This window comes from Antechinus flavipes, chromosome 3 (genome assembly GCF_016432865.1).
Source record: "Antechinus flavipes isolate AdamAnt ecotype Samford, QLD, Australia chromosome 3, AdamAnt_v2, whole genome shotgun sequence".
NCBI classification, from domain to species: Eukaryota; Metazoa; Chordata; class Mammalia; order Dasyuromorphia; family Dasyuridae; genus Antechinus; species Antechinus flavipes.
In genome coordinates, this window is record NC_067400.1 from 263,200,768 (window position 1) to 263,213,198 (window position 12,431).

Consider the following 12,431-nt stretch of genomic DNA (forward strand, 5'->3'; position numbering starts at 1 on the left):
TGGTCAAACTTCTGCTATTGGTCTTGGTTGAATGAATTCTGCAGTACTAGAACTTTGGGAAGTGGTCTAGACAGATGTGGAAAGGAAAATAATATATATAGTCTTCTAGATTGAGCATCTAAGATACTGAATTTTAATCCATTGCTCACTGATATCAAGTTGGCTTATCAGGAAGCTTGAAGTTTAGAATTGGTAAAATGAAGTATCGCTTTATGTAGTTTGTAACAAACTCTCCAGGGCTTGAAAATACCTGCTCATTATATGAGGATAATGAAAACAATTCACTTATAACCATGGTGAAGGAATGAATTTAGGTGAGAATGGAGTTTGTCTTATAATTTTAAGGCCTTTACTAGAATATAACATTTTCAAATATATGTACTATTCTAATAATTTGGAAGAGTTAATGGGTGAACTACCTATTCCCTATGTATTTTATTTCCTTTGTATTCTCATAAGTGACCCAATCAATTCCTGAAGAATAGATAATTAGAAATTAGATTAGAAGTTTTATTATCTTTCTCTTGCCTTAAATTTCAGAAGGGTTTGAGTGTCTAAGATATTCCTTCTGATCTATTTAAGGTCTGCAGATATTTGTTATCAATGTATTTTATTTATTTATTTTAAAAATAATTATAGGTTTTATTGACAGAGCCCATGCCTGGGTAATTTTTTACAACATTATCCCTTGCACTCAACTTTCTGTTCCAACTTTTCCCCTCCCTCTCTCCACCTCCTCCCCCAAATGACAAGCAGTCCTATACATGTTAAATATGTCACAGTATATCCTAGATAGAATATATGTGTGCAGAACTGAACAGTTCTCTTGTTGCACAGGAAGAATTGGATTGAGAAGTAACAATAACCCGGGAGAAAAAAACCAAAATGTAAATAGTTTACATTCATTTCCCAGTGTTCTTTCTTTGGGTGTAGCTGCTTCTGTCCATCCTTGATCAATTGAAACTGAGTTAGATCTTCTCTTTGTCAAAGAAATCCACTTCCATCAGAATACATCCTCATACAATATCATTGTTGAGGAATATAATGATCTCCTGGTTCTGCTCATTTCACTTAGCATCAGTTCATGTAAGACTCTCCAAGCCTTTCTGTATTCATCCTGCTGGTCATTTCTTGCAGAACAATAATATTCCATAACATTCATATACCACAATTTACCCAACCATTCTCCAATTGATGGGCATCCATTCATTTTCAAGTTTCTTGCCACAAACTTGCCACAAAGAAGACTGCTACAAACATTTTGGCACATATAGGTCCCTTTCCCTTCTTTAAGATCTCTTTGGGGTATAAGCCCAGTAGTAGCACTGCTGGATCAAAGGATATGCACAGTTTGATAACTTTTTGGGCGTAATTCCAGATTGCTCTCCAGAATGGTTGGATTCGTTCACAACTCCACCAACAATGCATCAGTATCCCAGTTTTCCCACATCCCCTCCAACATTTGTCATTATTTTTTCCTGTCATCTTAGCCAATCTGACGGGTGTGCATATATTTTATTTTTTTAAATAGCAAAACAATAAAAGCTTAGAGTACTACAACATCCCCCAAACTAGTCTTGTCTAATGCTTTGTTGCCTTCACAAATCTGTTAATTGTTTCCCAAACTTTCTGAGAAATATTACTGATAGAATCTTGGCAGAAAATTAAAAAAAGAAAGAAAAGTCAGGAGAAGTACCATATTTTTCTTTTCTGTAAGAACACAAAAGGAACACCTAACTTTTCTTGGGGAATAAACTGGTAACATATCTAATTATGAGGACCCTATCTCTATGTTTTAGATTTTTTGAGCTGTCTTATTGATGAAATAGCCTAATTTTTATTTTAATAGGAAACAAGCTATTTTTTCCTGTATGTGTTTGTGTGTGTGTTTTAATGTATCCAATTATTAAATATGTGCCCCAATTAGAAAAAATTCACTGTTTTCAATATTTGGAAGAGGTCTTTGAAGTCATCTAGTCTAATCTGAATTCAAAGATAACAAATCATCACCTGAACTTCCCTTCTAGTAAAAGGAAAACTATTACTTTCCAAAGCAGCTCATTTCTTTTCTGGATAAGTTTTAATTATTAGAAACATTTTCCTTATATCAAGCCAAAATTTCCTACTCTTGAAACTTCTGGCCATTGTTCCAAGATTTACTCTTTAGCCAAGCAGAACATATCTAATCTTTCTACCACTTTTTTTTTTTTTTCAGATTCTTGAAAACAGAATGATGCTTTTTGAAAAGTTCTTTTCTGAGCCAGACATCCCTCGATCCTTCCATGTTCCTTCCATCCATCCTAACGTATCATTATTTCAAGGCTCTTTAGCAACTTGGTTGCCTCTCTTTGGACATTCCTAAGCTTATCCACCGTTTTTCTTAAAATGTGATGCCTACAACTAAAGAATCAGATCCTAGACAGGATTTGATTAGGGATCTACATAGAGATATTATCATTTCTCTAAACTTGGACTCTGTACTTCTTTTAATGCAGACTTTGTACTAGGATTTTAGGTTTGTTTTTTTTTTTAACTTCTTTTTGACAGCATTGACTCACTCATATTGAGTTTATAGTGCACTAAAAATCCCAGTCCTTTTTCATTTGTCTTACCATATCTCCCATAGCTCATTTTTAAGAATTTGATTTTTTGAACTCAAGTGTAGGACTTTACACTTATCCCTACTACATTTCATTCTCAAGGTCTTAATCTGTTGAAATCTTTCTAGTCTGTTGTCTAGTATGCCTAGTATGTCTAGTATCAATAAGAATAAATGTGTTATTGATACTTTTATCTAAGACAGATCTTTGGAGCAATCCACTAAACACATCTTTTCAAAGTTGACATTGAACCTTTAATGACTACACTTTTGATTCAAAGATTTAAGAAGTTGCAAATTCACCTGACCTAACATCTAGGCTACATTTCTCCTGCTGATCCATAAGAATACAATGAGGTGTTTTATGAAATGCTTTGCTAAAACCTGGGTCAAGCATGCCTACAACATTTCTTGTATTTTCTTAATCTATTTAGGTAATACCATTAAATTACTAAAGATTTATCCAAGTTAGAAAAAATAATAACAAAATTTATTTAGAAGAACAAAAGGTCAAGAATTTAAAAGAAACTGGGGGAAAAGATGTAAAGGAAACAGATTCAATATCACATTTTAAACTATAAGATGAGAGCATTGTTGAAGTATAAAATGAGTAATTTTGATTTTATAAATTAAAATTTTTTATATAAATAAAACCTATATAGCCAAGAATAGAAAGAATGCAAAAAATAGGGAAATATTTTTGTAGAAAATGTCTCAAATAAAATATGATTAAATGAAAATATTGTTTTAGTCTAGGAAATGAGAAGCTAGTTGATTTAAAAAAAAAAAAACATGGAAAGACTTGGACATATGAAAGAAGATTCTACCCAACCCCAGAGAAATAGATGATAAACCATAGTGTGATCTCACATGTATATATACATATATGTAACTATATGCTTATGTTTACAGGTGCCAATATATATATATATATGTATGTGTGTGTGTGTACTACTATACAATATGCACCCAATTGTAGTCTTCTTGGGGGGAAAGTGTAGGAGAGATGGAAAAAACAAAGTAAAAAGTACACAATAGAGAACAAGAAATCCTACAAGGAAGTAAAACTAGATGGCTTTGAAAACAATGTATTATTTTTTATATAGGCTTTCTTAAAGTGGAAATTTATTGATTCATATTGAAATTTCTTTTATGTTCTGCTGTGGCCTTGGCAATGGTTTTTTTCCTCCTTATTTTGTACTTGTTTAAAATAAATTTAAAAACTTAAAGCATTTTCTTGATCCACCATCTCATAAAAACAAATAAATTTGTTTTGACATAATGATTCCCAATGCTTTTGATTCCAAGCCTCTTTCAAATAAAAAAAAAAAGTTGTGGTCTCACAGGGTAATTTATTATACTACTAACAGTATTCTTTTAGATTTATCCATTAATTGCTTATAATAATTGTAACAATGACTTTTGCTTCCAAAAGCTTCAAGTTAAAATTTACAAGTATAATTGTAAAATAAAATGTCATTCTACCTATAATTATGAAAACTAAATAAAATTATAAAGCTAATTGTAAAATTATGACTATTTTATGTGGGATATTCTATAAGAATTAAAAGACACAATCCAGAAAAACCCCATATATTATCTGTAGGGTTCACAATAAATTTATTTTTAAAAAATTTCTTGTATATAACATAATAAATTAACTCACAACTTAGATGTTTAACACAGAATGGTTATATATAAACTTAATTTTTATATTGTATTTTTTTATTTGAATAAATGTTGGCAATTTTTGGCTCAACACCAGACAACACAGTCTTAAATCTGGTTCTGTATTCAGATTAAGTCTGATTTTGACTTAATACAAGAATAAAATGAAAATGCTTGCTCACACAAATATGGTGGGAAGTTGTAGGATAATTTTTATAAGTTCCCTTATATTTCATTCATTTTTAAGCTTGTAGTGATTTAATCATTGATGAAAATGGATAGATAGTTATGATATGACAATTTACTTTTTTATTAGCTAATGATACTGTAGTAAATAATAAGTATAAATTTAATTGTGTATATTGCTATATTTTTAATGGTGATTCTATATAAACTGAGCTTCAAAAGAAAAAATAATTATCCTATGTAATTTTCTTTTTTACAATTGGCATACCAACTATACTCTCTCAGAAATTTTACTGAATGACCCATTAGTATTGCCATTCAGTTCATTTTAAAGTCTCACATTTAAAGTCTCTCATAAAGTCTTCATTTCAATGAGAGTCAATATAAGATTTGTTTCTATAGTATGCTTGTAATGGTCTGTTGGTTCAAAATAGCTTCTAATGAGCATACCTAGTGATTATGATTTTCAACCAGCTTTTTATTTATGGTATAAGAATGAAAACTGTTCATCATAACATTGTAACAATCTTGATCATATGATTATATAACTGATGAGATATTATTGCAGGATAACAGAGGGGAATGGGAGAGCTCTATTGGTGTTGTACGGAATACAAATGAGCATAAGTATCTGATCATCTGGAATTTGGAAACAATTTGATGACAGGTTGAGATGAATACTGTTCATAGCCAATCAAAATTCGATATAATTGCTGCACAAACACTAAAATTGTACATGTATTTGTAAATCTTTTGAATTCCTGAAATATAATGCTTTATACATGCACAGAGGAGAAAACATTTATAAGATAATTGAGTGATAGATTTGTCTCAGAGAAAAACATATTTATAACATAATTGAGTGGTTATTTATTATTTAAGGCTTTACTAAAGAATTTCTAGTATAAATCCCTTAGGGGTTCTTGAACCACTAAATGGCAACCATTGCTTTGCCACGATCTGATAATCACATCTAACTTAACAGTGCTATCCGCTGCCACTATATGTTCTTGAACTCTATCTTTCACATTTAGCCAGATACTTCACTTCCTACCTTGGGGCCCTAGACTTCTGATTGGTGAACCTTAATTTTTCAACTCAGATTCATCTTGCACTGCTCTCCTGCCACTGTTTACTATCTTACCCTTACCCTGGGAACAATAATCTGCACTAACCTATTGAAAAAATTGATTGTTTCATGACTCCATTCACTATCCCTTTGACTTTACCAATCAAAACTCTCTCAACCACCATTCTATTTAAACCTTATTAGAATGTAAACTTTGATTTTTTTTTTTTTAGTGTGTATAGGATGGGAGCTGTCACACAATAACTGCCTAATTAGAAATTTTAATTCATAAACTCTGTTGTTTAGCCTTTAGAGCAAAACACAATCCATCCCCAGCCTATATTTCCAGCTTCATTGTATGTTTTTCTGTTTCCCATGCTCCTATACATACAATCCATCCAAACTGATCTTCTCACTATTCTACACTCAAGACACTTCATTTTCTTTGCCTTTTCATTAGACATTCTCCATGTCTAGATTGTATTTCCTTTTCACTTCTGCCTAATAGAATTTCTCTTTTTCTTCAATACTCAGCTCAAATACCTTTCTGGATATAGGGCAATTGCTAGTACCTTGCCACCAAAATTATCTTCTAATTAACTATTTTAATTTATTTTCTTCATGTTTAATTCTATAAATACTTGTTTATGTCCTTGTTGTCTCCATCTTTAGAATGTATGTTCCATGTAAATAAGGATTATTTTATTTGTAAAATGTGTGCTTTCTATATAGATTATATATATATATAATATGTATATCTATCTATCTATCTATCTATCTATCTATCTATCTATCTCCACATGCGTTGTCTTAAAGCAGATAACTGGAATATAGTTTGCATTGCTGCTTGCTTTCCCTTTCCCATAGCTCTTAGTCTTTAGGCTAATCTCACAATTTGTTCTGGACTGGAAAAAGTTTCTTATTGTAGTTCTCATTGAATTTCTTGATCATTATTACATCTATCAAAAATTTCAAGGTTTTTACTAAAGTAGGTATATGGGAGCTGGGAGGTCTGCCTACTTTCCCCTTTTCCCCTATGATCTTTTCTTAAACATTTCTCACCACTTTGGCTTAGCAGTCACCACCTGGGTATTCACTGTACATACAGCAATACCCCTATTAAAGAAGAGAATTTATTTTGGTGAAAAACTTTGTTAACTGAAATAGAAATAATATAGGAGACAGATAGATAGACTTTTTAAAAGGCATAAATCATGTATATCCTTCAAGAAGAATATTCTTCCCTGTCCCCTGTCTCCCACTTTTAAGATAGATCAGCAATTACTACATTTCTTTCTTAATGACTTTCTATCTAGAGACAAAAAAGCATGTCCATAACTGAACGTGGATCTCTACGTGGTCAAACCCAAGGAGTTTGGCCCTTCCTGCAAACAGGATCAGTCATAGTTCCATCTTTCTTAATGTTGATATCTGAGATAGGACCATTGTTTCCTCTACTTCTGCCATTACTGCCAATGAACCATCAGGAAGAGAGAAATTTCCTCAATTCCCTCTACAATGAAGCTTACTTCAGTTTAAAGTAGCTTTGTCCCCAGATGATATATTTATTAAGATATTGCTTAATAGTGATTTTACAGTATTTTATGTGCAGTTCTGAAGATGTTTATTTTGGGAAATATACATTCCTTCAAATGACTTCTTTATTCTTCAAAGGAGGCTGACTAGGGAAAGTGATCAAGCATGAATTATCTTTCACCTTGTTAAGAATAGTAAATACATATATGGACTTTTGGATGTATGTGAATTTTTAAGATAATCTCCCCAATTATTCTGCCTGAGCTTTTCAGATTTTATGGAAGATCTGCAAAGTACAGTGGCATATTTTGTTTATTTTGTTGCTTCCTTTCAAGTAATGATTACTGAACATTTAGATTTGGTAAAAGACTAGAAGCAAATGGAAATATATTCTGGGAATCCAATCATTCCTTGGCAGTTCTTGCTTATCTCCATGGGACTTGACGCAATGAAGGCCACCTATATTTTATAGGTCGCAAATGCCAGGGTAGTACTATAGGGAAAATTGGATCAGGAATTTCTTTTTCTTTCTTTGGTTCACTTTATTTCTTTTTAGATATTCATGTTGTTCTTATGGAAAATTCATTTTTTCTCTTTGAGTATCTTCATTTAAAAAAATAGCCTTTTATTTTCAAAGTGTATGCAAAGACCGTTTTCAACATTTACCCTTGGAAAACTATGTTCTAAATTTTTCTCCTTCTCTTCCCCCACTCCATCCCCTAGACAGCAAGTAATGTATTGATATGTCAGACATACAATTTTTCTATACATATTTCCACATTTATCATGCTGCACAAAAAAAAAAATCAGATCAAAAGGAAAAAAAAATGAGAAAGGGAAAAAAGCAAGCAAACAAGGTGAAAATACTGTATTGTGTTTCATATTCAATTCTTATAGTCTTTTTTTCTGGATGCAGATTCTCTTCCTCACAGCTCTATTGGAATTGCTCTGAATCACTTCATTGTTGACAAGAGCCAAGGCCATTAGAGTTAATCATCATATAATCTTGTTGTTGCTGTGTGTAATGTTCTCTTGGTTCTACTCATTTGACTTAACATCAGTTCATGTAAGTCTCTCCAGGCCTTTTTGAAATCATCCTGCTGATTGTTTCTTATAGAACAATAATATTCTATGACATACATATACCATAGCTTATTAAACCATTCCCCAACTGATGGGCATCTAGTCAGTTTCCAGTTCCTTGCCAACACAAAAAGGGCTGCTACAAATATTTTTGTATACATTAATCCCTTTACCTTTTATTTTATTTTTTTTTTGACATACAGACCCATCATCCCTATTTTCCCATTTAAAAATTTTAAATTATTTTGGTTCAGTCATATCCTACTCTTTATGACTCCATTGTGATTTGGTGGTTTTCATATTTTGTTTTGTTTTGGGGCAAAAATACTAGACTGATTTTCCATTTCCTTCTCCAACTCGTTTTACAAATGAGGAAACTGAAGCAAACAGGATTAAGGAACTTGCCTTAGATAGTATGTGTCTGAGGCCAGATTTGAATTTAGAAAGGTGAGTTTTCCTAACTTCAGATCTGGTGCTCTTTCCACTGTATCATCTGGCTGCTTTGTCTCTGTCTTTGTTTCCTCTTCTCTCTCTTTCTCTTTTATTCTTTGTCCCTATCTGTTCTCTCATTTTGTATTTGTATTCATATTCCTATGTGTGACTTCGCCGGTAGATAGCTAATTGTTTAATTATTTAATGTTAATTGACATTTAATAATATTCCCTTAGTAATCTTGAATCGAATTTCTCTTTCTAGCTCTTCACATCAAATGTTGTAGGCAATAGATTAGAAAGTTGGTGATTTTTTTGAATTTAGTTTATATCCTGCTATTTAGTAGGATATTGTTTAAATTAATTTAATCTCATCTTCAAAACTTATTATTTTTTCTCCTCCTTGTTTTTGTTCATTTAATTTTTCAATTGATTTCTTTTGTTTTATTGTTACTATTAGAATTTCTAAAACTATGTCAAATAATACTGACAATAGTGGAGATTTTTTTGTTTTCTTAATCTTATGGTTATGATCTTTAGCATTTCTTCATATAATGTGCAAGTCTTTTTCTTGCGTCTCTTTTTTGTCCATACCTATTTAAAAAAATTATTATCTCCTTTGTTTTCTCCTTTTAATTCTGTGTAAATCTAAGTTTCTTATAAATATTTTGTTTGATTTTGCTTTTTATCCCACTCTACTAACCTGCTTCATTTTATGGGTGAGTTCATCTTATTTATATTCACTGTTATGATTATTAATCATAACTTCTTATTCTTTCCTTCCTCTTTGTGCTTTTTTTTTTCTTCTGTGGAGTTTACTACTTGGATTTCTCTTATTCCATAATATTTCTTTATTTTATTTGATATTTTCTTATATTTTAAATTTAACCATATCATTCCTGTATTTAGTAAATGCTAGTGGTTCTTTATTATCTCCAGGATCAAATAAAAATTTTTTTGGTTTTGCTTGTAAAGGTTTTTATATCCTAGCCATTACCTAACTTTCCAGACTTCTTACATCTTTTCCTCCTCCATAAATTCTGCAGTCCAGTGAAACTATCCTTCTCTCTGTTCCTCAAACAAAAAATCTATTTTCTCTGGCTATCTCCCATTCCTGGAACTATCTCCTGGTATTGTTTTAATATTTTATCTTTCTAGACTTTGTTCTTAGATTGAGATTTCATGCCAGTCTTCTAGAGTATTCTTAGATGGATTGAGTAGGCTTTGTTTTCTCATGTACCTTTTGGAGTCTAGATGCTAGATTTTTCAATTAACAAGAATGTATCTTCTATTTTTTTACTTCCCTGATTTAGAAGGAAAAAAGAAAAACAAACCTGTGACAAATATGTATAGGTAAGCAAAACAAATTCTATTCTTGTCCATGTCAAAAAAGTGTATTCTCATTCTGAATTTGAATCCACCAACTAGCACTGGCTTTCCAGATTGTTAAGACTTCATTTAGAAAATTCTCTTCTCCTCCATATGACATTCTTTGATGGAACCAAAGATTTCCAGATGGAACTTCTCTAACTGTGACAGAGTTTCCTTTTCCCATGCAATCTGCTTGGTCCCAGATTTCCTGATCCAGCTTCCTTATTTGAGGGCATTTAAAAGTCCCAACCTCATGTGGTTGGAGACTCTCAGGTTTAGTGAGTGCCTGAAACCACAATGAGTAACTAATCCTGGTGATAGATTGCAAGATATATTTTTCCTGATGAAAATGGGAGGGACACCTCAAAAGAACCTAAATTACCCTGTATCTTTTTTGTATAATCTTGTTAGGTTAGGGCAAGTAAAATTCTTCTGTTGTTAAATGTTTAGTGACTCATAAATGCCTCATTTCATCCTTACAGCATCATTGCAGCATGAACTAAGAGGGTGCTGGCTTCAGAGCCACACCAACATTACATACTCTTAGTAATTTTAATTGCTCTTCTTTGGATCTTTTCTAGCTTTATTACCACCTTCTGGAATATAGTGACTGTCAGTCAACAAGTATTTATTAAACATTTTGTGCTAGGTACTTAATAGTAAGCATGCAAAGAGGTAAAAGCCAGTTCCTTCTCTCAAGGCACTCACAATCTAAAGAAAAATTCAGCACTCAATCAATTAGACACAAATAAGGAATTCAAAATGATATCTGAGGGAGATTATTGAGATTAAGGGAGACTTGGAAAGACCTCTTACAAAAAGAAAGCCAGGAGATGAAGATGAAGAAAGAGACAGTTCCAGGAATGGGAGTTGGTTAGTGAAAATAAAAATTTGTTTGAAGAACAGTGAGAAGAACAGTTTCATTGGACTTCTGAGTTTATGGAGGAGAGAAAGATGTAAGAAGACTGGAAAGTTAAGAAATGACTAGGATATGAAGGCCTTTACAAGCAAAACCAAAGATTTTATGTTTGAGCCTGGAGATCTCTTTATTGAGAGCTATTAGTATTTATTGAATGGGGAAATTATAATGTTGAATTTAAGAAAAATCTATGTAATAGCTGAGTGGAGGATGAACTGGAGTGGGGAAAGATTTGAGGGAGGAAGACAAATTAGCAGGCTATTGCAGTAGTGTAGGGGTAAGGTGATGGAGGCTTGCACTAGTTGGATAGCAGGTCAGAAGAGAAAAGGGGGCTTTTTACAAGAGATGTTATGAAGATTGTTACATCAGGATTTGGACTGTTTAGGTATAAGTAGAACATGTATCTAAGATGAAAGTGTTAGGTGACAGGGAAGATGTGCTACCCTTAATATTAAGAGGGAAGTATTAAGAGGGAAGTTAAAAAGAGGAATTATACAATGAGTTCACTTTTGAACATGTTGAGTTTAATATGTGTAGAGGACAAATAGTTCAAGATGTCTAGATAGACATTTGGAGACATTTTGAGACTGGAATTCTGAAGAGAGGTTAGATCTAGATAAACAGATCTGAGAGTTACCTTCAGAGAGATGGTGACTGAAATCATAAGAGCTGACAAGATCATCAAATGAAAAAAGAACCATACATGGTAAATATCTCATACATGGTAAATATATATATAAACAAACCATTGTGTGTTCATAACATAATCTTATGTTTTGTTTTCAGTATTTTAGATGCTAGCTAAGTACCCTTTGTTTCAAAGATGTTGCCTCACAGAATTAATATCTGTATCTCAAAGAAGTCATAAAAGAGATAAAAGGATCCATATGTGTAAAAATGTTTGTAACAGTTCTTTTTGTGGTAGCAAGAAATTGGAAAATAAGCAGATGCCCATCAATTGGGAATGGCTGCATAAGTTATGGTATATGAAAGTAATGGAATATTATTGTTCTGATTTTAGAAAGGCTTGAAAAAATTTACATGAATTGAGTTGAATGAGGCAAACAGAAGTAGGAACACTGCAACATCAGAATCGTGTGATAATCAACTATAATAGATTTTGGTTCTCCTGAGCAGTTCAGTAATCCAAGGCAATCCCAATAAATTTTGAATGGAAAATGTCATTTGCATACAGAGAAAAAACTTTGGAGACTGAATATAGATCAATACATACTATTTTTACCTTCCCTACCTCCCCATGGTTTTCCTCTTTTGTCTGATTTTTCTCTTCCAATGTGATTCATATGAAAATATATAAAAAATGAATGTCTATAACAAAAAATTTTTTACATGTAACTGGGGAAAATAAAAATAATAAATTAAAAAAAGAGAAAATGTTGGCTAAGTACTCCCCTTTATTTCTTATTACATAGAGATCCTGGTCCTGATATCTCTACTAAAAAGGGATGGCAAAAGTAAGGGGGAAGGAATAAACGTTTCTATAGCACCTGCTATTTAAGGCATAGCACTATGTGCTTTTATAAATATAAGCTCATTTGATACAACAAT